This window comes from Neofelis nebulosa, chromosome X (assembly GCF_028018385.1).
Source record: "Neofelis nebulosa isolate mNeoNeb1 chromosome X, mNeoNeb1.pri, whole genome shotgun sequence".
Lineage (NCBI taxonomy): Eukaryota > Metazoa > Chordata > Mammalia > Carnivora > Felidae > Neofelis > Neofelis nebulosa.
The window spans coordinates 33,511,194-33,537,687 of NC_080800.1; the positions used below are offsets into that span (position 1 = coordinate 33,511,194).

The 26,494-nt window shown below is 41.7% G+C and overlaps 2 long non-coding RNA genes across 2 annotated transcripts in view; one reads left to right on the forward strand and one right to left on the reverse strand.

Annotated features, from left to right (window-relative positions):
• Positions 1–24,948, forward strand: LOC131502652 (uncharacterized). Its single transcript, XR_009257102.1, has 3 exons — positions 1–139; positions 7,558–7,623; positions 23,864–24,948. It is a non-coding gene; the product is annotated as an uncharacterized LOC131502652 (long non-coding RNA).
• The window catches only part of LOC131502651 (uncharacterized), a 24,895-nt gene continuing 5,867 nt past the window's right edge, over positions 7,467–26,494 (reverse strand). The window contains exon 3 of the long non-coding RNA XR_009257101.1: positions 7,467–7,764. This is a non-coding gene — a long non-coding RNA (uncharacterized LOC131502651). The remainder of the gene's footprint in view (positions 7,765–26,494) is intronic.

Genomic DNA, 26,494 nt, shown 5'->3' on the forward strand with positions numbered 1-26,494 from the left:
TGCAAAGTCACATTACAAACAGTGAGAAGAATGATAAACCTTAATTGCTGCTATTAGGTGAAGAGAAGAAAGACTTAGTCCAGAATGGAGTAAAGCTCAGGATGTTCTACCAACTAAAGCTGAAGATAAGTTTATACCGGTGAGAATACATGCTTGTATGCTTTCTCTGGATAGGCTTTGTAATTCAGGTCTAGGGGTAAGTGGGAAGTTGGAGGGATTCTAGTTTGGAACACTGCAGGGCAGTGTGATAGAAGGCAAGATATACTGAATAGGAAAGGAAGTTGTGTCAGTACAACTGTGTGATGCAGCCATGAGCAACAGAAAATCTTTCCATATGTAATAGCTTAAGTAAGTAAGAGATTAGTTTTCTGATCCAACAAAAAATCCTGAAGAATGGATCTAGAGTCATGGTGTAACTCCAGTGTCGTCATTGTAACATCAATATATTGTTCTTCTTCATCCTTGTCACATGGCTTTGATCTTTGTGGGTGCAGTATAGCTGCTGAACAATTGCATCGTTACATCTGAGTTGCAGGCAGGAAGGAGGAGGGAGTCAAGGGCTTTCTCTTAACGAAGTTTTCTTCAGGAAGGGAAGCATTCCACTGTGACTTCCCATAACCTCTTTGGACACAATTGTATCACATTGCAACCCTTGTTGCAAAGGAGACCAGAAATTCAAGGTCTCAATTTTCCAAACTCTATTGGACAGGGAGGCTCAGGGAGGAGGGGTTTGATATTGAAGTGAACTTAATGTAGAGTGTCTGCTACAGAAGTGAGATCAAGAAAGAGCTGACACACTGCAAGAAAGCAGAGAAACCAAAGGTAGAAACGTTCACCAAATTTGAATATCAGATATGGTAAAGATAAGAGAAGGTTAAGTGCTATTGGAGGTTAAAAATTGTGGGGTGAAGGAATTTAGGGAATGAGAGGTGATCATTGAAGAGCCCATGAGGGGAAATGTCCTTCAAATTCAGAAGGTTACAAAAATTAATGCTAGAAGGAATCTTCCATATGGATATTGACATTTCTCAAAGAAATGGACGGACTTGGGGCTTGAGTAAAGTACAAAGTTACTATTGCTAATAAAGAAAATAATATCTTTTTCTGTATATTACATCCGTAAAGAAAACAAGTTCTGTTGCACATGTTTATTTTTTTTTCAATATATGAAGTTTATTGTCAAATTGGTTTCCATACAACACCCAGTGCTCATCCCAAAAGGTGCCCTCCTCAATACCCATCACCCACCCTCCCCTCCCTCCCACCCCCCATCAACCCTCAGTTTGTTCTCAGTTTTTAAGGGTCTCTTATGCTTTGGCTGTCTCCCACTCTAACCTCTTTTTTTTTTTTTCCTTCCCCTCCCCCATGGGTTTCTGTTACGTTTCTCAGGATCCACATAAGAGTGAAACCATATGGTATCTGTCTTTCTCTGTATGGCTTATTTCACTTAGCATCACACTCTCCAGTTCCATCCATGTTGCTACAAAGGGCCATATTTCATTCTTTCTCATCTGTTGCACACGTTTAAAACCTGCAAGAAGTCAGGATGACTCCCAAGAAAATCAGACAGCAGGTTCAAGAGCAAGTTAATATTAACGGATCATGTCATTAGCTATTGCTCAAGATAATACCTTAAACAATAACCATCTATAATGCCTTGGAAGTCTCTTGATTGGCTTGGCGACCTGTGTTTTGCCAATGTGGGTGGTGTCAGTTTATTTCAGCTTACCTCATTCATACATCTCTGGTCAGCTGTCTGGTCTAGGGCAGCCTCAACTGGGATGACAAGGCTCTGCTCCCTGTGCCCTCTCACCTTCCATCAGGTTAGCTGGGACTTACTCTCATACAGAAGAATGAGTCCAAGAGAGAAAGCAGAAGGATGCAAGGTTTCTTGCCACCTAGGCTCAGAATTAAAACAGTATCACTTTTTCTGCATTGTGTTGGCAAAAGCAAGTCTCAACTTGGCCCCCATTCAAAAGGTGGAGGAAAGGACTCCACCTCTTAATGGGAGGAGCCGAAATATCACAACGCAAAGGGCGTAGATACAGGAGGGGGAGAATCGGAGCCATTTTTGCGATCAATCTACCACATTGTTTGTTTCGTTGAGTCATTTATTGAAATTCATGACCATGATAAATCTGACTGTATCTACTTCCTGAAAATAAGCATAAATGCTTACAGCTTGACTAAGTGGCTTCTCTTAGATTACTTAGACGAGATGGCTTGAAATGGGAGTAGGTGGTAGTCATAAATATGAATGGCCATAAGCCACTTAGAAGTTTGAATAGTTCTTTTTTTTTTTCCAGGTTGAATTGCCAGCTCTAGTAGCTACTACACATACTGAAATCTTTTACCATTTCTCTCATCTCAGCAGCCATGTAATAATGTACAGACTCACCATTGAGTTTCTTGGCTCTCATGTGCCTAATTTATTAAGCCACTTGTTAGAACACTGGTGAAGCTCAGGCAGACAGTTATAGCTTTCTTCCATTTCCACGAGAGTGCTGAGAGAGGGGAGAGAACTTTTTGTAAACCCAGTGATCCTTCACACGTCCGACACAAACAATATCAAACCTGGTGTTCTCGAAGCTGTGACTACCAAATGTTCTCCTGACTGTTCTCCAGTCAGAGCAAACACACGTCCATCTGTGTCAGCGCAGCTCATTCTCTCCCTTCCTCTTCCCCTCTCCTCTCGTCCCCTCTCCAAGTTAGCTCTGTGTGAACACAGGTTTAGGAAAGAGTAAAAGCAGAACACTGGCCTGCTTTCCCTGGATGAGTGAGTTTCTCTAACAATGATGCTTCCAAATGCCACAAAGAAGCTGTTGTCAGGTTGTGGGACCAGAGTGGGAACCCAACTCCCTCACCAATTGTTCTTTGATGCATCACTTCAGGAGCCATGAAACAGGGGAGATTTAAGAGCAGGAATAGCACTTCACAGAGTTCACTGAAACAATTTTTCCCTTGAAAGTCACTTTATTTTTGGTGGTACTTTCCATGCCAGTGTGTTTAAAATGTCACTGAATCAAGCTTTTTATTAACTTGTCAGTGTATCCAAAGTGTTCCACAGAACCTCCATGGGGGATTTTCTTGTCTTTTAAACCTACACATTGCCACATAGGCTTTCCTCCCTAATTAGCATTGACAGGTTCTCTTTAGTGGAACTATCCCACTCTCAGAGTACAAGAGGGAACGTGTGGGTGGAAATAGATTTGGATCATTTGCTAGACATGGAAAGAGAAACCAACAGTGCTAATGGCATATGGCTGTGAAGGGAATATTGAACGAGTAAGTCCAGGGCAGTGAAGTCATACAAGCCAACAGTGGATTGAGGTCATAACACAGGCTGCTCATTTCAAGAGAACTGGAACATCTTGGATGCTCTGGGGACTGAGATTTTCCCCAACTCAGGGTCACATTACTGAGTCCACAACCTTAGTTCACATTGTGGAATCGGAGAGTGTTCTGTGGCTACTATTACTCAGTGTATGGAAGTCTCGGCTAGTCAGTTTCTTGGTGTCTGGGTGTTTCCCAGAACACACCTTCTTTGATTCCGCTGATTTGTATGGCCCTGCACTCTGGATGCCCATTTGGTTTCCTGCCCTTTTCCCCATTCCAATGTACTTAAATTTTGAAGAGATCATGAAAAACCTTCATATTACTAGAAATTCATTCACTTAGCCTCAGGTAACATCCAAATTCATTTGATACCCACAGAAATAGGCTAGGAACCTGTTAGGTAGTTTTGGTAGAGTCAGCCCTATTCTTTTGCCCAGAAGACTCCCATCTTTGTAGCATGATTTGGAGATGTTAGACCCTGCCTACCACTCAGACATTTATATGAACAGCTTTCAAGCAGACCCCAGGTTCCTATGATTAAAGAATCATTTTGACCAGATCTAAGTTTAAAATAAAATCATCTGCAGTTTCCATTCAAATTCCATATTGTACCCAAACATGGTATTAAAAGTTAAGATCGGGTACTGTCAGGCCTCTGGTTTCAGCTTTAACATGTAAATAGCTCGGACATTGCCACTGTCATCCTTACGACAAGAAAAAGCTGAAATAAAAAATCAGTGATTTTTCTTGGACCCCTCAGAGAACTTAGGTTACAGGGCAAACCACCACCCCCAGAGAGAGGTGAATCCAGAGTTACAGCCGAGATCCGTTTACCTAGAGCAGAAGTGGCTACAGCCGTAAACTCGTAGGAACACTTACATGGTAATTTTGAGGAACTGACAAGAGGCTGAGTGTGGACCAGCAAGAAATTCCTGGGGATGCAGTCTTGTGGGGGCCCACACATTTTGGGGATTTATCTCCAAGAACTCCACCAGTTTCTCATGGTGAAGAGCTGAAGAAGATCCCCTGATAGCTCTGACAGTGAAAGGGGAAAGAGTAACCATTGTGAAATATGCCCAGAGTATTCTCTCTGTGACAAAGGCCTACTCTGCGAAGGGAATGACTTTACCAGAGTCTTCTCCCACTTTGAGGAAGGGCATTTCTCCTACTCCATTCCAATCTAGACTTCCTTTCTTACCTAAGAGGAGAAAAATAAAGCTAAGAAATGCTTGTGAAGGCCACAACCCAGGGACATAGGCCCATTAAAAGAACTGAGATTTCATCAAAAGCTTACAGAATGCTTTTGCTCGCCAACACCTTACTAGCACACCAACAGGGCTCCAGTACAATAATGGTGGATTGTAGCCGAAAGAGCAGCAAGGAGACTGTCTGAGGAGGAGTACTTACGGAAGCCCAAAGTCAACAGGGGAGGCAAAAACAAGGACACTGGAGGACTTCGAAGCCTCTAGCCCCTGCAGCTACAGCGAACATTAAACAGAGCCCAACTTCTAGCCAGATTAACACGAAACCTCACACAAAAGGCCTGTTTGCCAGAGTGCCTATTATCTAGATAGCACGTCTGGCTTTCAAGAAAAAATTCAAGCTATGTTACAAGGCAATAAAAATCACAGTCTGAAAAGACAAAACAAACGTCAGAGCCACACTTGGTTCTGACACAGATTTTTGAATTATCAGCCAGTGGGTTTAAAATAACTATGATTAATATGTTAAAGGCTATAACGGATAAAACAGACAACATACAAGAGCAGATGAGTAATTTGAGAGGTGGTAAGTCTAGGAAGGAGTAAAAAGAATGCTAGGGAAAAAAAGCATTGTAATAGAAATGAAAAATTCCTTTGATGGGCTTATCAATAGACTGGACATGGCCAAGGAAAGAATTATTGAGCTGGAACATAGGTCAGTAGAAACTTCCCAAACTGAAGTGCAGAGGTAGCACACTGTTTGAAAACCTTCAGCAACATATAAAATAATAATTTTCACTATAATTATACTTACTAAGCAATTTAAGCAAATTATATTTACCAAGCAATTAAAACAAATTTTGAAGAAATACGGAATTGTGTAAGGATCATGCCTTCCGATTGAAAAACTGTATTGGTCCATAAAATGTTTCCATAACTTGATTACTCATAATGAACTAATTTCAAAAGAGGAGGAGGATTTCTAGCAAAGGTATTAATTAGTGTTTTATTTGAGACAACTGGAATTATTACGGAAGCAGCCTATGCATATTGCTTCAGTTGTTTTAGTAGAAACTAAATAACGATGGCTTTAACAAGAAGGAAGGTTTATTTCTCTTTCATATGAAAGTCCAAGCTGATAGAACAAAAGGATAAGGAAGCCCTGGTGAACAGAATTATCAAGAGACTCACATACCTTTCTTCCTGCTGTTCTACCCACCCCTTGGGTGTTTTACTCATCTGCAGATTCAAAGGAGACTCATCATCACCATGTCTGTTTTAACCAATGGGTGAAAAAAGGGAATATGAAGTAGGGGCCAGGTATCTCCTTTGTATCCTGGAGATGCACACTGGCACTTGGTAGCCACAACTAATTGAAAAGTGGAGGTTTCTAGCACTAAAAAGAAAAAGAAAGAATGAGTACTGGATACATTTAGCAGTCCAGGCCACAATCCATTCTCTGGCCACCCAAGCATTCATGAATACCACTTTCTCCAGGGAAAAAAACACAGTCATGTGGTTACCTTATCTAACTCAAGACTCAGCATCCCTGGGTGATGCATGGTTCTTTTTTTTAAGTGTTATTTAAATTCCAGCTAGTTAACATACAGTGTCATATAAGTTTCAGGCATACAATATAGTGATTCAACACTTCAAGGTGATGCATAGTTCTGTTAGGTTTGCATGTAACTTCTCATGTTCTGGTAACCTTCAGACAAATAATCAGCCTTGTCACTGTCCAATATAACATGGTGGGGAGGGATAGGATAACCACAGTTATAGCTTTTATTCTGGAAAGAGGAAGAATGGGAAGGACAAGACACTCTTCATCCATGGCAGTTACCAAATTCTGCTGCACAGATACTGTGGGAAGTTCCTGCCGAGGCAGTGGAGTGCCACCGGATTCTACTCTGGGAGTGACTCCCTTGTCTTTTATTCTGGAGGGCTACATTTGAAATGGGTACCAGAAAGTATACCCTTCCAGGGGGTTGCAAAATTCTTTATATCTCAACTTCTGCTGGTACATATTTGAGGGAGTAGGGGTTGTTTTAGTGTTTAAAGAGGTTTTGTCATGATAATTCTACCAAGAATGTCAGAAAAGTGCTAGTTTATTTGCTTTCAGTCAATTCCATGCAAAAGTAATCAAGGACAAGTAGTTCTTACATTCGCCAGCACTTTTGTTTACTAGCCTCTGTACTCAACCCTTGTCACCTTCCTCAATGATTTTTTCTTCTTCCTCAACATCATGGTGGTGGCTACCTTGAAGTTACTTGCAGCAGTGAGCTTGGGAGTGAAGGCAAAACCCTTAATCTGAACTTTCCTGCTAGTCTAGCTCCTATCGCCTGACAGAGAACAGTCACATGAGATGCTCGTGAGAAAGGCTTTAGAGCCACAGTCTCATCTCAATGGTGTTGGGAATACGGAAGCAGTTGTTACTCCAAAGGTACCAAACCTCCAATTATCCAATTTTCAATTTAGGTAGCAGACTACAGGCTGCAAGCATCTCTTGGTGGAACTGTATCTCCTTTCACCTTTGCAAATTGGTTAACCCTTGACTGTGTTCAGTTCTTGACTGTAGTACTCTGCTAAAAGAAGCCAAGGAAGACCAACAAAGTGAGTTTTGTTAACTGCTTTCCCATAAGCTACAAGCTCACTAGGCAAGTGGCGTGCCTTTTGATGCACTGACAACAGTTTTACCAAATGTTTGCTATGACATAACGGGGGTCACCATCTATCCAGACCGCGTTATCTGTTTACTGACTGCCTGCTGCCCGAAGTGCTAAGCAAATGGCACATATTACATATTCTGTTAAGTCAGCCCTGCTTCTGGTAGCAAATTCGGTGTTAGTTTGTTTGGGCACCTTAACAGAGATCAGATAACAATGATCTTTTGCAAGACAGACAATTTATTTCTCCCTCGCAGAAAAGTCTGACCCGGGAGGTAGACTGAGGAATAGGGAAACTGCTCTAAAAAGTCATCCAGGGACCCAGATTTCTTCTTTCTTTTTTGTTTTACCAGCCCTTTGAATGGTGTCTTCATCTGTTTGGTTAAAAGTGACTTGAGGCGCCTGGGCGGCTCAGTCAGGTAAGTGTCCAACTCTTGATTTCGGCTCAGGTCATGATCTCCCAGTTCATGGGAGGGATCCCCACTTTGGGCTCGGTGCTGATAGCATGGAACCAGTTTAGGATCCTCTCTCTCTGCCCCTGTCCTGCTCACGCTGTCTCTCTCAAAAAATAAAAAGAAAAGAAAAGAAATTTTAAAAAACACTTACAAAAAATAAGTGACTCACCACCGCTTAATCTGTATTCTGGACTGCAGAAACAGGGAAAGGGGAAGTGGAGGGCAAGAAGTTTCCTTTTAAGAATGTGACAAATATTTCACACATTTCTTTCATTGGGTGGTGTATGAGAGCTGTCTCACACAGCTTGTACCAGCTTGTGAGAGGCGATTGTTAAATCTTCAAGAATTTTGCAAGCTGGTGGCTAAACACAGCCGTTATTAAAAATTAAATTATATAAATTTACCATCGAACAAATTGTATTTTAAAAAGGCAAACATTCAAAGCTCTTCTTTGCTTAGCTATTTTACTACATTGTACTATTGTCTGTGCTATCGCTGCTATTTGAATCTATGTTACCTGTATGGCAGCAACGGTCTATAATGGTGCTACTGCTGATTTCTTCCCAACTCTGCATTCGGTGACCTTCTATCTTGAAATCAGATGTGGTGGGAGTGTTTACACCACAGACATCAGCAAATGCTGCACCTCAAGTCTCCTCTTCCCATACCCCGACCCCTGAGAGCTGGTGGTTCAAGATTTACTGACACATCGTTGCTTGCATTATATCTCTTTGGCCAGCATTTACTGACTTAGCCACACTAGCTGCGAGGGAAGCTAGGACGTGTAGTCTCTAGCTGGGTGGCCATAGGCCCAGCTATAACTCAGGGATTCTACTGCAAGGAAGGAGAGAATGCATATTGAAGGACAATAAGCATTCTCATGCTTTGATGTAGAAGAACTAGCTCTAGACAGGTTTTCAGGACTGAGATCCACTCTGTCACTGGTTCCTTAGTAGAGGTGGTAATAAACTCAAAAGAGAGATTTTAGTGCTTGTCTAGTTCACCATGAATTTTAGTGAAAATTAGCAATTTCAATTTATTGTAGAGACTGGGCACACGAAACAAGCCTCGCTGCACTGTGTCCAGTTCCTAGAAAATGCAAGACAATCTAGAAAAATATAAATAAATCTATAAATGTGCCGGAAAACAAGAAAATGAGCCCTTTTTACCTCCAGAAATGATGAGGAATCACTGAGGGGAAGAACAATGATACAGGATTTAAGAATGTACGTAAAGCCCAAAATATGCCCGGGTGAACTCTACCCTTGGCTCCACTTTTAAGGAAATCCAAATCAAAACAGTGAGTATACTCAGATAGAAAAGAAAGTCTGTACTTTTGATTTGCTAAGGAAATGGAATGTAGAGGTACCTAACCTCTGGTTCTCTTCCCTTCCTCAAAGCGGTTCCTTATAAAGGGCGAGTCTTGTTTCAAAGTTTTAAGTCTGGGGGCACCTGGGTGGCTCAGACGGTTGAGCATCCGACTTCGGCTCAGGTCATGATCTCACAGTCCCTGAGTTTGAGCCCCGTGTCGGGCTCTGTGCAGACAGCTCGGAGCCTGGAGCCTGCTTCTGGGTCTCCCTCTCTCTGTGCCCCCACCTTAAAAATAAATAAACATTTTAAAAAATTAAAAAAAGTTTTAAGTCTGTAGGTATTTTTTTCTGCTGATATGCCAAACTCTATACTTTAGTCCTCAATGGAGACTCCTAAGGCAAGAAAAGATATGAGCACTGACTGGATGCAATGCTTGACTTGGGTATTTGTTTCCAGAGTGAATATCCATGCAAACTGTTTGCTCTTCCTACATTCAAGTATAATGAAGATGTTTGGACTATGTAATATGGTCAGAGATGTGTCTTGTGCATATATAACTTATATTAAATGAGCATTCTATCCAAACATTTTATCTTTTAAATCATGTTAGAACCAAGAACCAAAAAAGCAAGAAGTAAAAATATTCCAGGGTGATGGATATTAAACTATTTACTTCCTCCTCATAAAGAAGAAAATAAAAATGGTGGGTGTCTGTTTTTAGGAGCATTTTCCACAGGAGATCAGAAAAGCCATTACAGGGTCATGAATGAATTATTGGTGTTTGATGATAAGAATGACTAGTGCTTCCATTGATTTAACACAGCTGGAAAAGGCTGTGCAGATAAACAATACTTGAGGATGTTGGACCTCTCAGTTCTGGCAGGAAAGAATATAAAATTATAAAGTTATTTTAATTTTTTTAATTTATTTTTTTATAAAATTATTTTTAAATGATGTATCTATTTCTCACTTTTTGATCATTGGACACCTTCTTGTAATAATATTGAGTCCCTACTATATGTCACATGCCACTAAATCTTAAACTAAGCACAAAGATGCCCTCAAGGCGCTTACAGTCTAGAGGGGAATAAGAGAAGGGTGCCTGGGTGGCTCAGTTGGTTGAGCATCTGAATTCAGCTCAGGTCATGATCTTGCAGTTCATGGGTTTGAGCCCCACATTGGGCTCTGTGCTGACAGCTCAGAGCCTGGAGCCTGCTTCAGATCCTCTCTCTCTTGTCTCTATCTGCTTGTACCCTTCCTCTCTCTCTCTCTCAAAAATAAATTTAAAAAAACATTATAAATAATAGAGGGGAATAAAGGATATTTCAGCTCAAATTTTTGTAAAAATTTTGAGGGCAAATACATATTGACTGTTCCATTTTTATTTTATTTTATTTTTTGTTTTTGAGTGAGCTCGTGAGTGTGAATTGGGGAGGGGCAGAGGGAGAGAGAGAGAAAATATTTTTTTAAATTGTTTTTAATGTTTATTTATTTTTGAGAGAGAGAGAGAGCATGAGCAGGGGAGGGGCAGGGAGAGAGGGAGACACAGAATCCGAAGAAGTCTCCAGGCTCTGAGCTGTCAGCACAGAGCCAGACGCGGGGCTCGAACTCACAGACCGCAAGATCATGACCTGAGCCGAAGTCGGACACTGAACTGACTGAGCCACCCAGGTGCCCAGTAGAGAAAATCTTAAGCAGGTTCCACGCTTAGTGTGGAGCCTGACTTGGGGCTCCATCCCATGATCCTGGGGTCATGACCTGAGCTGAAGTCAAGAGTTGGTCACTCAACTGACTGAGCCACCCAGGTGCCTCAACTGTTCCACTCTTAAAACAAGTGCTCTTTCTTAACAAGTTGGGAATGCCCAAGTTAGGAGATGTGTGGTAGTAGGCAGGAGACCTGTAATTCCTCAATTTCCTCAGCATTCAAAAAGCACAGCTTAAATGCCCTAGTTTAGAGGGAGAGATAAATCCTTTATAATAAGCCCACTTTTCCCCTAAAGAGGTTAAACTGGGAGAGGAAAGAGAGAGAACAGGACTGAGCTAATCATTTTCCACAGACACTTTGAATCTTGCTGTTGGCTATGACAGGATCCATTTTAGTGATGTATATGGGTTCCCAGCTTTTCCTCCTCTCTCACCTTTTGAGGATCCCAGGTTGTTGGAGCATGGCCGCCACAGTATTAAGTGGAGAGAAGGGTTAGACAAAGTGAAAACACTAAGTTGATTTACATAGGAAAGGGTAGAAAACTACTCCCAGAAGACAAGAGTAGTCTGGAAAGGCTGGAGATGTATATGAGAGGCCCTGAAGAGATTTCAGAGAGAGAGGGGGGAGCCAGGGGTGGGGGGTGAGGGGGTGAGGGGGAGTTACCATAAATGAATGAGCAGAGGAATGTCTCAAAGAGGACATGAGCGACGTCTCGCAGCGTGGTGAGGTATAGTTCCTCTTCACCACTCATGAACAGACGCCAGGAAATGCATATGTAGATTTACAAGGTGCTGTAGAGTGAGACGTGTGTTTTTGTGTGTCCGTTTTTTTGTTTCGGATGTCGTACCACGACACTGTGGGCCTAAAGCAAGGGGTAAGAATGGTCACACATTCACTGAAGATAAAGGGGAAAGGATTCTGTCCAGTTGGAAACACAATACCATTTTACTATAGGCAAGAGCGAAGTCCTTAATATGTCTCCTCCTTTCCCCTTCTATTTTCACTTATCTGTCATTCCCCTGGCTCTAGAGGTGGGGGAGTGCAAAGTGCTGTGCACCAAGAATCAGTGGTTGGGAGTTGGAGTTCTTGGACCCACTCCTTAGGCCATGGGACAAGTCACTTCATCTTTTGGAGCTTCCATTTCCTCGTACGTCAAATGGGTGCGACAGCACTTGCTCTGCCTGTGTCCCAGTGTTGCGTGAGTTAAAGTGGGAAACCTCCCTGCAGAGTGTGACAGGCACGTAAGAGATGGCCTTCTTCGCTTCCTTTTCCTGAGGGCTTTGCTGTTATAGTCTTCTCTAACTTATTACTTGGTAATAAGTAATTACCTGCCCTTCCTTCCAACAGGTAGTTGCATCCTTAGTTTTAGTTTTTAGTTTCTTTCTTTTTTGTTTTGTTTGTTTTTAGAGAGAGAGAGAGTATGAGTGGGGGAGAGGGGCAGAGGGAGAGAGAGAGAGTAAATCTTAAGCAGGTTCCATGCTCAGTGCGGAGCCCAACTCAGGGCTTGATCCCACGACTCTGGGATCATGACTGAGTGGAAATCAAGAGTCAGACACTCAACCAACTGAGCCACCCAGGCGCCCCATGGCTATTTTTCAAATATATCACATAGGTAGCTGTCTTTCTCACTTGAGGACAAAACTAAACAGAGTACTTCAATGTCTAATGTCTCCATTTCAAATTTAATTTTGCATTAAAGTATGGTACCAATTTTCTAACCCCCACTCCTCTCAGTCCCCTAGTCCTGTTTTCAGCCTTATGTGACAAATTGACAGGCTTTCTCAGGATTTGACTTTCCAGAGCATTACTCTCAGTAGGTATAGAGAAAATTAACATTAGGTTGCTTAAGTTATGTCTCTGCCACCTAATACTGGACTATTTACTGGAATTGAAATAGAAGATTAAATTTAGATGAAAATAAGTAGCATAATTTAATAATTCCGCTCCCCCCCCCCGACTTAAAAGTTCATGCTCATGGACTGGATTGAACAGTCCACTTTTATACTGGAAATGCCATTTTTGAAACAAGAATAGCTCACATTGGATCTTCTAAGACAAAATAATGTTATATTGGAGGGGAACAGGAATGGGGAAATTTCTGAGAAAAAAAAGTCCAGGAATACAAAACATAAGGTGTAGTGGGAATTACAAGAAGGTCTATCTTTTTATAGTTTTCTAGCCTTCAAAAATGAGAATGTATGACTTTAAAAACCATGAGACAACTAATTCCATTAAAAATTAAATACGAGAAACATATCTACTTATATAATTTGCAGAGTTCACTGATGCTCCTAGGATTACTGGAACAATAACTGGCTTTACTAACTGGGCCACTTCCTTGATTTTCTGGATGAAGTCATTGAGGTCAGGGAGGTCTGGTGGCTTGCCCAAGCTAAGCTCCCACAGAGTACGTTGGCAGATCTGGACATGGAATTCGGTTTTCCTAGTGTCTTATCCAACGTGTATTCCACTCACTTGTCCATCTTTTTTTTCAAGCACGGGACTTAATTGTTATGCCTCTAGTAACCATTTACTATGGGGACATCTGGTGATCCCCCATTGGACATCTGGCGTCCACAATTCTAAGTCTGTATTTGAGCAAATGGAACAGAAGGAACAAAGTGAGGGATTCTCTCACTATTTTTAGGAGAATATCTGGATGGTATCCATGATCTCTCCTTAACCCACAGAAAATGCACAGGGTCCACTTGTCCATCTTCATAGGCTATAAAGGCAGGAGATGCAGCAGGCTTTTTTTTACTTTTCAAAAATGTTGTTAAATATAGCGATATTTTGCAATTCAAACTATCCTGCACAGTGATAAATGCTTCTCTACTATAAATAAATGTCAAGATAGAAGATAGGAAGGCAGGGTATGGGGCAACTGTCTCGCTAGCCTATGTGTGCCATGTGCCCTGGGAGTTTTACTGGAAACTCAGCCTAGAGACTCTTCCTCTAACCCTTTCAAAGCTCATTCTGTGTTTTGTTTTGTTTTTAGTAGGCCTCATGCCCAGTGCAGACCCCAATGCTGGGCTTGAACTCACGACCCTGAGATCAAGACCTGAGCTGAGATCAACAGTCAGTCACTTGGGGCGCCTGGGTGGCTCAGTCGATTGGGTGTCTGACTTTAGCTCGGGTCATAATCTCGCAGTTGGTGGGTTTGGGCCCTGTGTTGGGCTCTGTGCTGGCAGTTCGGAGCCTGGAGCCTGCTTCGGATTCTGTGTCTCCCTCTCTCTCTGCCCCTCCCTGGCTCACGCTCTGTGTTTCTCTCTGTCTCTCAAAAATAAATAAAAATGTTTACAAATTAAAAAAAAAGAGTCACTTAACTGACTGAGCCACCCAGGCGCCCCTCATTCTGTGTGCTTTTATGTATTTTTTAAATTTATTTTTATTAAGTGTTTTTATTTCTTCTGGAAGAAAGAGTGCAAGTGGGGGAGGGGCAGAGAACGAGGGAGAGAGAGAGTTCCAAGCAGGCTCTGCACTGTCAGCGCAGAGCCTGATGCGGGGCTCAAACTCACAAACTGTGAGATCATGACCTGAACTGAAATCAAGTTATTAACCGCTTAACCGACTGAGCCACCCAGATGCCCCCTGTGTGCTTTTAATACTCATTTATAATTCCCTTCTTGATTAAGATTTTGAAGACTGAAATCTAGAAATTGCCAAATAAACCCACCCAAAGCAACACAGCCAGCAAAAGGGCAGATCTGGGCTTGAAGTCAGCTCTGACCCTCTAACATGATACTGTAACCACTTGGATTCTAAGGTCTTAGAAAGAAAAAAGAACGGCTCCCCTGCTCTTATCCCATAGTGGCTTTCTTTAGTTTTCAGAAGCAATGATACCATAAAGAGGGAGGCCTCGGGGAGTGAAAATCTCCAATCGGACACTTGATCGCAAGGATTGTGGGTTCCCCTAAAAGGCCTGGAGTTATGAGCAGGACTGAAGAGGACATATCCTGCTGCTTTTGTGAATGCTGCATCAGGGGAAACTTTGATGCCGTTCGATGTTCAAGGAAAAACATCAGACTGGTAGAGGATAATTAAGCAGCAGCCAGGATTACTGAGCAGACTCTGCAAGGAATGGGGCTATTTCTGTGTTGGTAATAGGAACCATAAGCGGCCTGAGAATGCTCCCTGTGGATTGCTGAGGTATCATCAAGCTCCACAGGACTTCAGTTCGCAGCGTTTGGCTTGTTGCAGATTGTTTAGTGGAAGTATGCTTCTTTATCATAAAAATCCCTTGTGATGTGGGGTAGCCCAGGCACTTCCAGGTTTGGGAGTTGGTGCCAGCCTACTGAGTAGCTCAATGGAGACAATTCTCTCTAGGGTCATACCAAAACAAACAAAAACCCAAAAAACAACAAACAAAGAAAAGAAAGGAAAAGTTAAGTCAATTCGTTTACAACAGATATTACTAAACCTAGAGATATTTTTAGATGTTACATAGGCTTTTCATAACAAGGTCATATGAAGCCAAGTACCTCCTGGATATGGCATGGGCTTGTATTAGGGGATAATCATACAAAGAGTGTTTATTAGAAATATTGAAAAGCAAAGTGCAATTTGCCTAATAATAGCCTACCCAGTGGAAAAGAATTGCTTAAACTTCTCTTGGGTGCTTTAATCTCAGTTCTGACAAAATGAAAGCCTGTTGTCAATTTAACAGTTCCTTGGTTTTTAGCTGAAAGAAAATCGAAATGGAGTGCTGCTAATGCTTGAGGTAAATGTGCAGCCTTGCAGGACTGGAATTAACTTGTTTTCCAAATACATAAAAATATATCCTAATTATACTTCATTGAGATTTTTTTCCTGCATTGTTTTATCTTCATTATGTTTCACTGTTGCCTGCCTGATATCACCAGACCTGTTGTTTGTATATTGGCCTTGCCACTCTTAGAGAAAATTAAATGGGAATCACATGTCCTCTTAAGTTTTGGGTTTTTATTTTGCTCTGTGTAACAATCATCCAAACTAGAATTAAAATGGTCAAAAGACTTAAATAGGCATTTCTCCAAAGAAGATATGCTCATGACCAATAAGCACATGAACAGACACTCATCACTAATCATTAGGGAAATGCTGGGACGTCTGGGTGGCTCAATCAGTTAAGTGGCCAACTACGGCTCAGGTCATGATCTCACGGCTCGTGAGTTTGAGCCCCGCATTGGGTCCTGTGCTGACAGCTCAGAGCCTGGAGCCTGCTTCAGATTCTGTGTCTCCCTCTCTCTCTGCCCTGCCCCTCCCCCCGCCAAAAAAATAAATAAACATTAAAAATATTTTTAAAAAATTGAAACCAATCATTGGGGAAGTGTTAATCAAAACCATGACGAGATACCACCTCACATTCACTAGGATGGCTACAATTGAAAAAAAAACCAGATAATAACAAGTGCTGATGAGGATGTGGAGAAATTGGAACCCTCAAAGGTTGGTTAAACATACAGTTACCATATGATCCAGCCATTCTACTCCTGGGTATATACCCAAGAAAAATAAAAACGTATGTCCACACAAAGACTTGTACATAAATGTTCATAGGTGCTTTATTCATAGAAGTCAAAAAATGGAAACAACTAAAATGTCCATCAGGTGATAAATGGACAAATAAATTGTGGTATGTCCCTATCACGGAACATTATTAGGCAAAGCAAAATACCGTTGACCCTTGAGCAACATGGATTTGTTGCATGGGTGCACTTATATGCATATTTTTTTCCTATAAGTACAGTGCAGTACTGTAGATGCATTTTCTCTTATAATTTTCTTAATAAAATTTTCTTTTCTCTAGTTTACTTTATTGTAAGAATACAGCATATAGTGCGTATAACATACAAAATATATGTCGATTGTGTTTGTGTTGTCGGTAAGACTGCCGGTCAACAGTAGGCTATTGACTACCTTTCGACTCCCCCCAAACCTAAGTTTTGGGGGAGTCAAAAGTTACATGCAGATTTTCAATTGTGTAGGGGTTGGTGCCCCTAAACCCCAGACTGTTGAAGGGTCAACTGTAAATGAATAAAGTACTGACACATGTTACAACGTGTGTCGTAAACCTTGAAAACGTTATGCTAAGTGAAAGAAGCCAGACACAAAAGACCACACACTGAATGATTTCATTTATGAAATGTCCAATATAGGCAATTCTGTAGGGACAGAAAGAGATTATTGGTTGTTTATAACTGGAGGATTGGGGGAAAGTGGGAAGTGAGTGCTGATGGTTATGGGGTTTCTTTTCGGAGTGATGAAAATGTTCTAAAATTGATAGTGGGGATTACTGTACAACCCTGTACACTTTAAATGGGTGAATTGCATGGTATATAAACATATCTCATATATATTGGATATTTATATGCATATATACATGTGTGTATGTACTTGAATAATCCAAAGAACTTCCTATGGGTATATATTTTGAGGCAAATATCACAGGTTTACTTTTTTTTTTTTAAGTTATGTATTTATTTTGAGAGAGAGAGAGAGAGAGAGAGTGGGGGAGGGGAAGAGAGAGAGGGAGAGAAGACGATCCCAAGCAGGCTCTGCACTGTCAGCGCAGAGCCTGATACAGGGCTGGAGCTCACGATCCATGAGCTCATGACCTGAGCCAAAATCAAGAGTCAGACGCTTAATCGACGGAGCCACCCTGGCACCTCTCATAGGTCTACTTATAAGGAAGAATGACATTATTCTCTTTATCCCTTGTGGGCCTGTTGACAACACTCGGCAGCTTTCTGCTAGCATCATCTTACACTTTCTGGGCATGTGATAGATGCAGGGGAAAGGAAATCTCAGAGTGAGGAATGTCTAGGGGGAAACGTCTGCATGCTAAACTTCCCCCCAATTCGTCTCTTTCATCTCTTTGGAGAGGTAGAAAGTGAGTGAGCTATATGAAGCAACTTCTAGTCGTGGTTTAATCCAACAGCTGTACTCGAGCGCCTTAATCAGCATTGCAGTGAGGCAGGAACTGTGGGGAGACACAGACGTAAGGGACAGGGGGATTCTTCTCTAACCAGTCAACAGTACAGGAGTGGATGGAAGTCAACTATTGATCTGAGAGCTAAATGTAATACAAGCCCGAGATATACCAGGAGTCTGAGTACCACAGCAAAGCATAGGTTGCCCTCAGGCTAGATAAATAACAGCAAAAGGGCATAATTCTATTTGGTAAATGCAAAGCACATGGCATCAGAGCCAGTCACATGTTAAAGCAGTTCCTGAAACATACTGATTGTCAGTGCGTGTCAAAGGTTTTATTCAAGCTTATAGCAAGAAGAGGTGAAGAATCTTTCTGGAATGGGATTCTTTAAATTATTGTTTGAAGCATAACATACATACAGTTAAGTACATCACTCTTAAGTGTACAGCTTGGTGAATTTTTAGTTGTGTAGCCACAGTCCAGATTGTGGTACAGAACATTCCCACCACCAGAGAAATCTCCCTCATGCCTCTTCCCCATCAACACTGCTTTATCTTATGTAGGCCACCACTGATGAATCTTGCCTGCTCTTGAACTTCATGTAAATGAAATTATATTATAGGTTTTCTTTTGTGCCGGGCCTTCTTTTGCTCTACCAAAAAATGCCTATGAGCTTCATCCATGCTTTTTTTGTGGAGCAAGAGTTGATTCATTTTTACTGCTGCGTGGTATCCCATTGTATGAATATGCCACAGTTTACCTGTCTGTTTAGGTGTTCTTGGACACTAGAATTGCTTCTGGTGCTCCACGATTAGAAATAATGCAGTTGTGGGCGTGCCTGGCTGGCTCAGTCGGAAGAACATGTGACTCTTGATAGACTATCAAGACTATCGATGTGACTCTTGGTAGTTAGTTTGAGCCCCTCATTGGTTTTAGAGAGTAGAGATGACTTAAAATTAATTAATCAATGCATTTTAAAAAAGGAAAGAATGCAGTTGTGACCCTTCTTGTATGAGGTTTTTGGTGGAATGTGCACTACTTTCTCTTAGGTACACGCCCAGGAGTGGAGTTGCTGGGTCACAGGGTTTGCACAAGCATGGTTTTTGGAGATAATGCCAGAAAGTTTTCCCAAGTGGTTGTACACATTTCTACTCCTCCCAGCAATGAATGAGAGTACCACTGGGAGAGATTTTGTAATAGGGTGAGCGTGTGGTTAGATCCTGATGTTAAACTAGGTAGTAGAAAGAAGGTCTGGCTCTAGGATACAGACAAGAAAGATGGTTGGCTGTGCGGTTAATGTATTGTGAGCATACATTTCACTTCCAAGATAGGGCTCTAAATCTCATCGACACTTATCAGAAAAGTGCCCAAACATTTTTATCAGAGATATAAATACTTTCCAGGAGAGGTTGTTAGTAACATCCTCAATAAGTTCTGCCCCAGTCCACCTTTGCTAAGGTTTGAGAACATTTTTGTTCCCATAGACCTAAGTTCAATGCCAGGTATGCCGTTTAGTAATTCTATGACTTTTGGCAAAATAACTTCTTAAACTCTTTGTGCCTTTGTTTCCTTAGCTGTTGGATGGGGACAAGAATATCTACCACAGAGGACTAGTCTAGGGTTTTCATGCCCAGCATAGAGCAAGCTTTCAATGAATTCTAGCTTTCCCCACTCCCTCATTCCCTCCCTCTCTTTCTTCCTTTTTTTCTCTTCCTTCCTTTTTCTTGGAGAGGTCAAGTGAATTTATAATAGTAGTGACTACATTGTGCCTTTATAATACCTTAAACAAAAATGTCCAGGGTGATACTGAGGAAAATGAGAGGGTGGAAGATGGTTGGAGAAGAGAAAGGAATAAAAAATGTTGAAGGGCAAGAAATCATGTCCCCATCCTAAAAATAAAGTTCTCCATAATATGCCTGCCATGGGACTGGGGACGTGGCCAGCAGAATAGAACACCTGATATTCTGAAAATTAAAGCTCACTGTCTATATCAGTATTAAGCACACACATATGCACACTAGAAAACAGACTGATTCAGCCTTAATGGCAATGAACTGCCATCAGATTTGCACTGTACTGAAAATATGTCCATATGAAAGTATATCAAAATTAAAATCTCATTTGCATATATAATATCAGTTAGAGCAAATGTTCATTGCATGATAATGCTCCCTCCAGGAGAGGCCATTAGGTTGATTTGCATTCATTTAAATGTTCAGGCGGATGTTGATTTTGTCTGTGCAATTGCTAGGGTAGTTTATTGTGCTACTAAAACAGTTACAAAATTGCATAGAAGCTAGCTGTAACATACAAATGTGGTAACTGATGGGCAGACTGTAATGAAAACTTCTCAGGTAGAGGCACCTGGGTGGCTCAGTCAGTTAAGCATCTGACTTTGGCTCAGACCATGATTTCATGGTCCGTGGGTTCGAGCCTCACGTTGGGTTCTGTGCCTGCTAAAGATTCTGTGTCTCCCTTTTTCTGTGCCTCTCCCCTGCTCGTGCTCTGTCTCTCTCAAAAATAAATAAGACATTTAAAAAAATCAAACTTCTCACAGAAATAGACACCCTTTCTTCAGTGTGAGCAAAGAAACTGAAACTAATTTCCTGACACAAATCTCCCCCGCCCCTTGCACCACCACCCCCAACCATGTTATGCTTGTGGCAGGAATTCATGAATGAATGGCAAGTCGTTTTTACAAGAAGCAAAATAAATAAGTTACATGCTATGTTAGAAGATGCAGTAGATTGCAAGCATGGCCACAAATACCTCCCATCCCTGTTTGAGCACGCTTTTACCATGTTATTTTGTGGTATGGCTTTGCAGCTCTTCTTACCAAGAATTGGAATCTATTTCTCAACCTCTTAAAAAAAAAAAAAAATCTAGGCTGGCCATGTGACTTGCTTTGGCCAATCAGACATTAGCAAAGAAGACACACAAGCCAGGTTTGAAAAGTGCTAGCTCACTGCAGCTTACTCCCTAACTGCTCTTTGAACCCTGAGACCACTATGGGAATGAATCAAAGAAAGACTGCTAGAGGATGAGAAAGCTACATGGAAGAGATCAGAGGTTTCTGAGCCTGCCAACCACGAGAAATGTGAACGGGGCCATTCTGGATCATTCAGCCATCAGCTGACCTGCCAGCTGAGCACAGATGCACGCGCTAATCCAGAAGAGATCAGCTGAATCAGTTTAGGATAGAAGACCTGCCCAGCCAACCCTCAATATCATGTGCTAAATAAAACAGCTGTTGTTTTAAGCTGCTAAGTTTGTAGTGTTTTGTTATGCAGAAGTAGCTAACTGGTACTGAAGGTTATAAATACTTCAGAGAAAAATAGAGCAGAGAACGAGAGAGTAGAAGTGTTCATGTGTATGGGTTTGTGTGTGTATGGGGGTGGTGGGAATGACTTGTGATGTTAAATAATTTTGTCAGGGAAGGCTTCGCTGAGCAGATGACATTTGAGTAAACATTTGAAGTAGAGAAGTGATTCTTGTGGTTGAGAGATGAGAATAGCAAGTAGGAAGTTCCTGATGCATAGTGTATCTGGCTTTTTTGAAGAAAAGCAAGGTCAACTGTGGGAGATGGGGGCAAAGAGGTCACAGGAGGCCAAATATTCTAGGAAGTTCCCTATTCAAATCTAGGAAGAGGATTCTAATATATAGGAGGTGGTGCCCCAAAGGCTTGCCGTGTCTCATATGAGACCATGCTAATCAATCAGTCCAGAGGTAAAAAAACTAACACAAGCTGAGCCAATCAGTTTCTTCCTCCTGGAAATGTGAAACTTGGGATACAGAGACCCAGAGGTTGGGAGATGTTAGAGTTCAAGTCACCTTCCTGTCTGAACTTGAGGCCCAGGATCCACAGCCAGTACTAGCTGTTGAATTTCTGGAGCTGGCCTGCTTCTTTTCCATTTGAGCCTCGGGAGCTAAACTTGTTTTCGAGCCTTTGGAATACCCCTGAAGGATTACAATGCATTGGCTCTTACACTCTTTTTTTTTTTTTTTTCAATAAAGCAAAGTTAATTTCGGTTGCTTGCAAATAAAAGAGCCTTAACTAATATAATCATCTGTGATTTCTTTCTTGTTGCTTAATATATGCCTTCTCTTCTGAAATGGATTATTCATTTCTTAGAGACAAGAATAATTTCTTCAATTTATTTTGTATCCTTCCTCTACCCAGCTGTGCTTATAGGACAAGATAATGACAGCTAAGCATTCATTCAGTGTCTATAATGTGTCAAGCACTGTGCTAAGTGCTTATATAAATTATCTTATTTAAACTTCACAGTAACTCATGAACAATTTCTCTGATGATCTCCATTTCTACCCAGAGGAAACAGATGCCAGAGAGGTGACATGGCTGATAAATGGTTAAGTGCGGATTCAAACCTGGGCAGTTCCATTGCAGAGCCCACATTCTTTCAGGACCCAGCCCTTAGCATGTACTTGTGTATGGATTCATTGAAGAGTACTGAGTATCCACAAAATCACCTCCTGGGATAGTCAACTGGACTTCACCTTCCAGGCAGGGCTTCTGCCAAGTCCATTCACTGTGGGTAGAGAGGCTTCATTCTAGGAACTCACTCTCAATGACAGGCTAGGTGGTATGATGTACACACTCCAGAAAACCATTCCTGCTCAGAAAGTGTTCCTTATCCCAGGGCACCTGGGCAGCTCAATTGGTTAAGCATCCAACTTCAGCTCAGGTCATGACCTCACAGTCTGCGGATTCAAGCCCCTTGTCGGGCTCTGTGCTGACAGCTTGGAGCCTGGAACCTGCTTCCGATTCTGTGTCTCCTTCTCTCTCTGCCCCTCTGCCTCTCATGCTCTGTCTCTCTCTGTCTCACAAAAATAAATAAAAGGTTAAAAAGAATAAAAAAAAAAGTGTTCCTTAGCCCATCAGGGCCAGACATGACATAAAGGGTCACATTTGGGGTTAGAATTCTTGTTAAGATGGAAATAAGTTATGCAAATGTGAGTGTGTATAACATGACATGAATTCATTAACGCACATCAGTACATACTAATTTACCAAGGGGGGGGGAAAAACACCCCTGGGAGGGCAGGGCCTGTGTGTACTCATCACTGCATCTCAAGTGCCTCATGCCCTACCTGTCACACAGTAGGTACTCAACTGAAAAATGTCCAAATGAATGGGATGGAAGAAAAGAGTTAGACATCAGAGAATCAGCGTCTAGCTGGGATAGTTCAGATACACGCAATGACCCACTCTTGATGGCTGTATATGCATCTTACTATATGAGTTTTACAATTCTTTTGATTTGCAGGGGTTTCTGTGTTGTAGATTTGCTGTGAGCTTAGATGAGGCCACTCCCCTGTGTTTTAGAGGTAGGTCTCCCAGGAATGATGGCATAACAGTTTGAGTTAACAATCCAGACTGTCACAGAGGAATGATCACAGCCATGTAGAACAGCCATGATCACATCCTTTGACTCTGGTTTGAGGGCAGAACAGACATCCATTGGATCAGCCATAGGGATCTGGAAGGCGGATGAGAAACCGGTGCAGAGAAGTTGTCTGGTGCAATGGGGAAGAACACTGGGGTAGAATGGTTCAGTGACTCCAATTCCTTCTCCTTTCCTGTCCAGATGCTCTTAACCATGTAACTGCAGTACCCTCCCTGGATGGGGTGAACTCCCCTGTCCCTTAACTTTAAGTTCAGCCTAAGGACTTTATTGGGCCAATGGGATGAGGTAGAAATGATGCCGTGCCGGTTCTCAGCCTAACAAGAGACTTTGCATGTTTCCCCTTGTGTCTTACCTTTCTACTAACCATAAAGAGAGTGTGCCACGCCGGCGCCAGCTTTGTAGTTCCAGATGGTAACAGACTCAACAGAGTAGAGTCACCTCCAACCGAGCTCAGCCTAAATCAGCTGACTCTCATCTAATCCACAGATACATGAGAGTAAATGATTCTGGTTTTAAGCCACTGACTTTTGGGGCAGCAGTTTGTGACAAAGTCTAATTGATACCAGCACCTTACTTGTGAAAAATAGAACTCTCTGGCTCTTTTGCTAACTGGCTATGTGACCATGGACAAAGTATTTAAACTTTCTGAGCCTCAGTTTCCTCAACAGTAGAGTGGGCATGATAACACCTACCTTATCTTTTAGGGCTGCTAAGAGGAATATCAAAGATACACGTAAAGATCGTAATAAATAAATAATAGAATCATGCTTTTTCTTACTGGAGATAATTGATTCTCTCTACAATACTTCTTATGTGCTTTTTTTTTTCTTTCTTGGTGTGTCATAGGGTTCTCATTTAAAATTCCACATTGTCTCAACTGTTCTACCCCGTGACAAAGTTTTAATGAGGAAACACGGGGCCTCTGGGGCCCATGATGTTGGTGGGAGCAGCTGGCAGATTGAAAGAACTTCAAGAGGAATGATGAAACTCAAGTGAACAAAATCAGTACCTCCCCACTTGATGGTTTTTCTCTGGTGTTTGGTTTACTGAGAAACCATTCCCTGCTACCTAGAGGGAGGATATGGAACCACCTTAAACGACGCAGCTGTCCTTCATCTCCTGGCCGCCCTTGGTAGGAAAGGCCTAGAGTTGCACCAGAAGATAAAAGGAAGTACAGGGAGATCAAATCTCACCAGTCATCCTAACCCGAGACCTCCCAACCCCAACGGTACTACATTCAGTAGGCTGGAAATGCAGAATTGCCCAATCCTTAGACCCAGACAATCCAGCCACCAGCTACTGCTCCGCCTCTGAGCTTACAACACATTCTCTCTCCCCACCTCATTTTCCATTTAATTATGTGCTGCCCCATGACACCAATGTGCTACTCCATAATTAAGAGCATGTTATTTCAGTGCCATGCGGTTTCATTGTAATTTTACTTTTCACGCTTTTTCTTTTATGTTGGGTACTGATAGGAATAGAATATTTCCATGACCAAACAGATTTACAGATTTACAGTCAGCTTGTGAGAGTTTAATGTCAAGATATTATAGAACTACCTATCAGGGAAGAAATGGTTCAGTGGAATCAGACTTAATGATTAATCGGGCTTTTCAGATTTAAAACAAAAATCAAGGAACACATCAAGCAGATTTTGCATAATATACAGGTATTAGTAAGTACATAGGAGAATCCTTATTGCATAATATTCATTATTTGTTCTACTTTCTTAGGGAGGGGGGAGGGAGAGAGCATGAGCACGGGAGGCGCAGAGAGAGAAAGAGGGAGAGAGAAAATCCTAAGCAGGCTTCATGCTCAGCATGGAACAATTAACGTGATTCATCACATCATTAAAAGAAAGGACAAGAACCATTTGATCCTCTCAATAGATGCAGAGAAAGCCTTTGACAAAATACAGCATCCTTTCTTTTATTTTTAAAAAAAATTTTTTTAACGTTTATTTATTTTTGAGACAGAGAGAGACAGAGCATGAATGGGGGAGGGTCAGAGAGAGGGAGACACAGAATCCAAAACAGGCTCCAGGCTCTGAGCTGTCAGCACAGAGCCCGACACGGGGCTCGAACTCACGGACCGTGAGATCATGACCTGAGCCGAAGTCGGCCGCTTAACCGACTGAGCCACCCAGGCGCCCCCAGCATCCTTTCTTCATAAAAACCCTCAAGAAAGTAGGGATAGAAGGAGCATACCTCGAGATGATAAAAGCCATATACGAGCGACTCAATGCTACTATCATCCACAATGGGGAAAAACTGAGAGCTTTCCCCTAAAGGTCAGGAACAAGACAGGGATGTCCACTCTCGCCACTGTTATTCAACATAGTAGTGGAAGTCTTAGCCTCTGCAATCAGACAACACAAAGAAATAAAAGGCATCCAAATCGGCCAGGAGGAGGTCAAACTTTCACTCTTCACAGATGACACGATACTCTATATGGAAAACCCAGAAGATTCCACCAAAAAACTGCTAGAACTGATTCATGAACTCAGCAAAGTTGCAGGATATAAAATCAATGCACAGAAATCGGTTGCATTCCTATACACCAACAATGAAGTGACAGAAAGAGAAATCAAGGAATCGATCCCATTTACAGTGGCACCAAAACCCATAAAATACCTAGGAATAAATCTAACCAAAGATGTGAAAAATCTATACACTGAAAACTATAGAAAGCTTATGAAAGAAATTGAAGAAGACACAAAACAATGGAAAAAGATTCCATGCTCCTGGATAGGAAGAACAAATATTGTTAAAATGTCGATACTACCCAAAGCAATCTACATATTCAATGCAATCCCTATCAAAGTAACACCAGCATTCTTCACAGAGCTAGAACAAATAATCCTAAAATTTGTATGGAACCAGAAAAGACCCCGAATAGCCAAAGCAATCTTGAATAAGAAAACCAAAGCAGGAGGCATCACAATCCCAGACTTCAAGCTATACTACAAACCTGTAATCATCAAGGCAGTATGGTACTGGCACAAGAACAGACACTCAGATCAATGGAATAGAACAGAGAACCCAGAAATGGACCCACAAACGTATGGGCAACTAATCTTTGACAAAACAGGAAAGAATATGCAATGGAATAAAGACAGTCTCTTCAGCAAGTCATGCTGGGAAAACTGGGCAGCGACACGCAGAAGAAAGAACCTGGACCACGTTCTTACACCATACACAAAAATAAACTCAAAGTGGATGAAAGACCTCAATGTAAGACAGGAAGCCATCAAAATCCTCGAGGAGAAAGCAGGCAAAAACCTCTTTGATCTTGCCCGCAGCAATTTCTTACTCAACACGTCTCCAGAGGCAAGGGAAACAAAAGCAAAAATGAACTACTGGGACCTCATCAAAATAAAAACCTTCTGCACAGCAAAGGAAACAATCAACAGAACTAAAAGGCAACCGACAGAATGGGAGAAGATATTTGCAAATGATATATCAGATAAAAGGT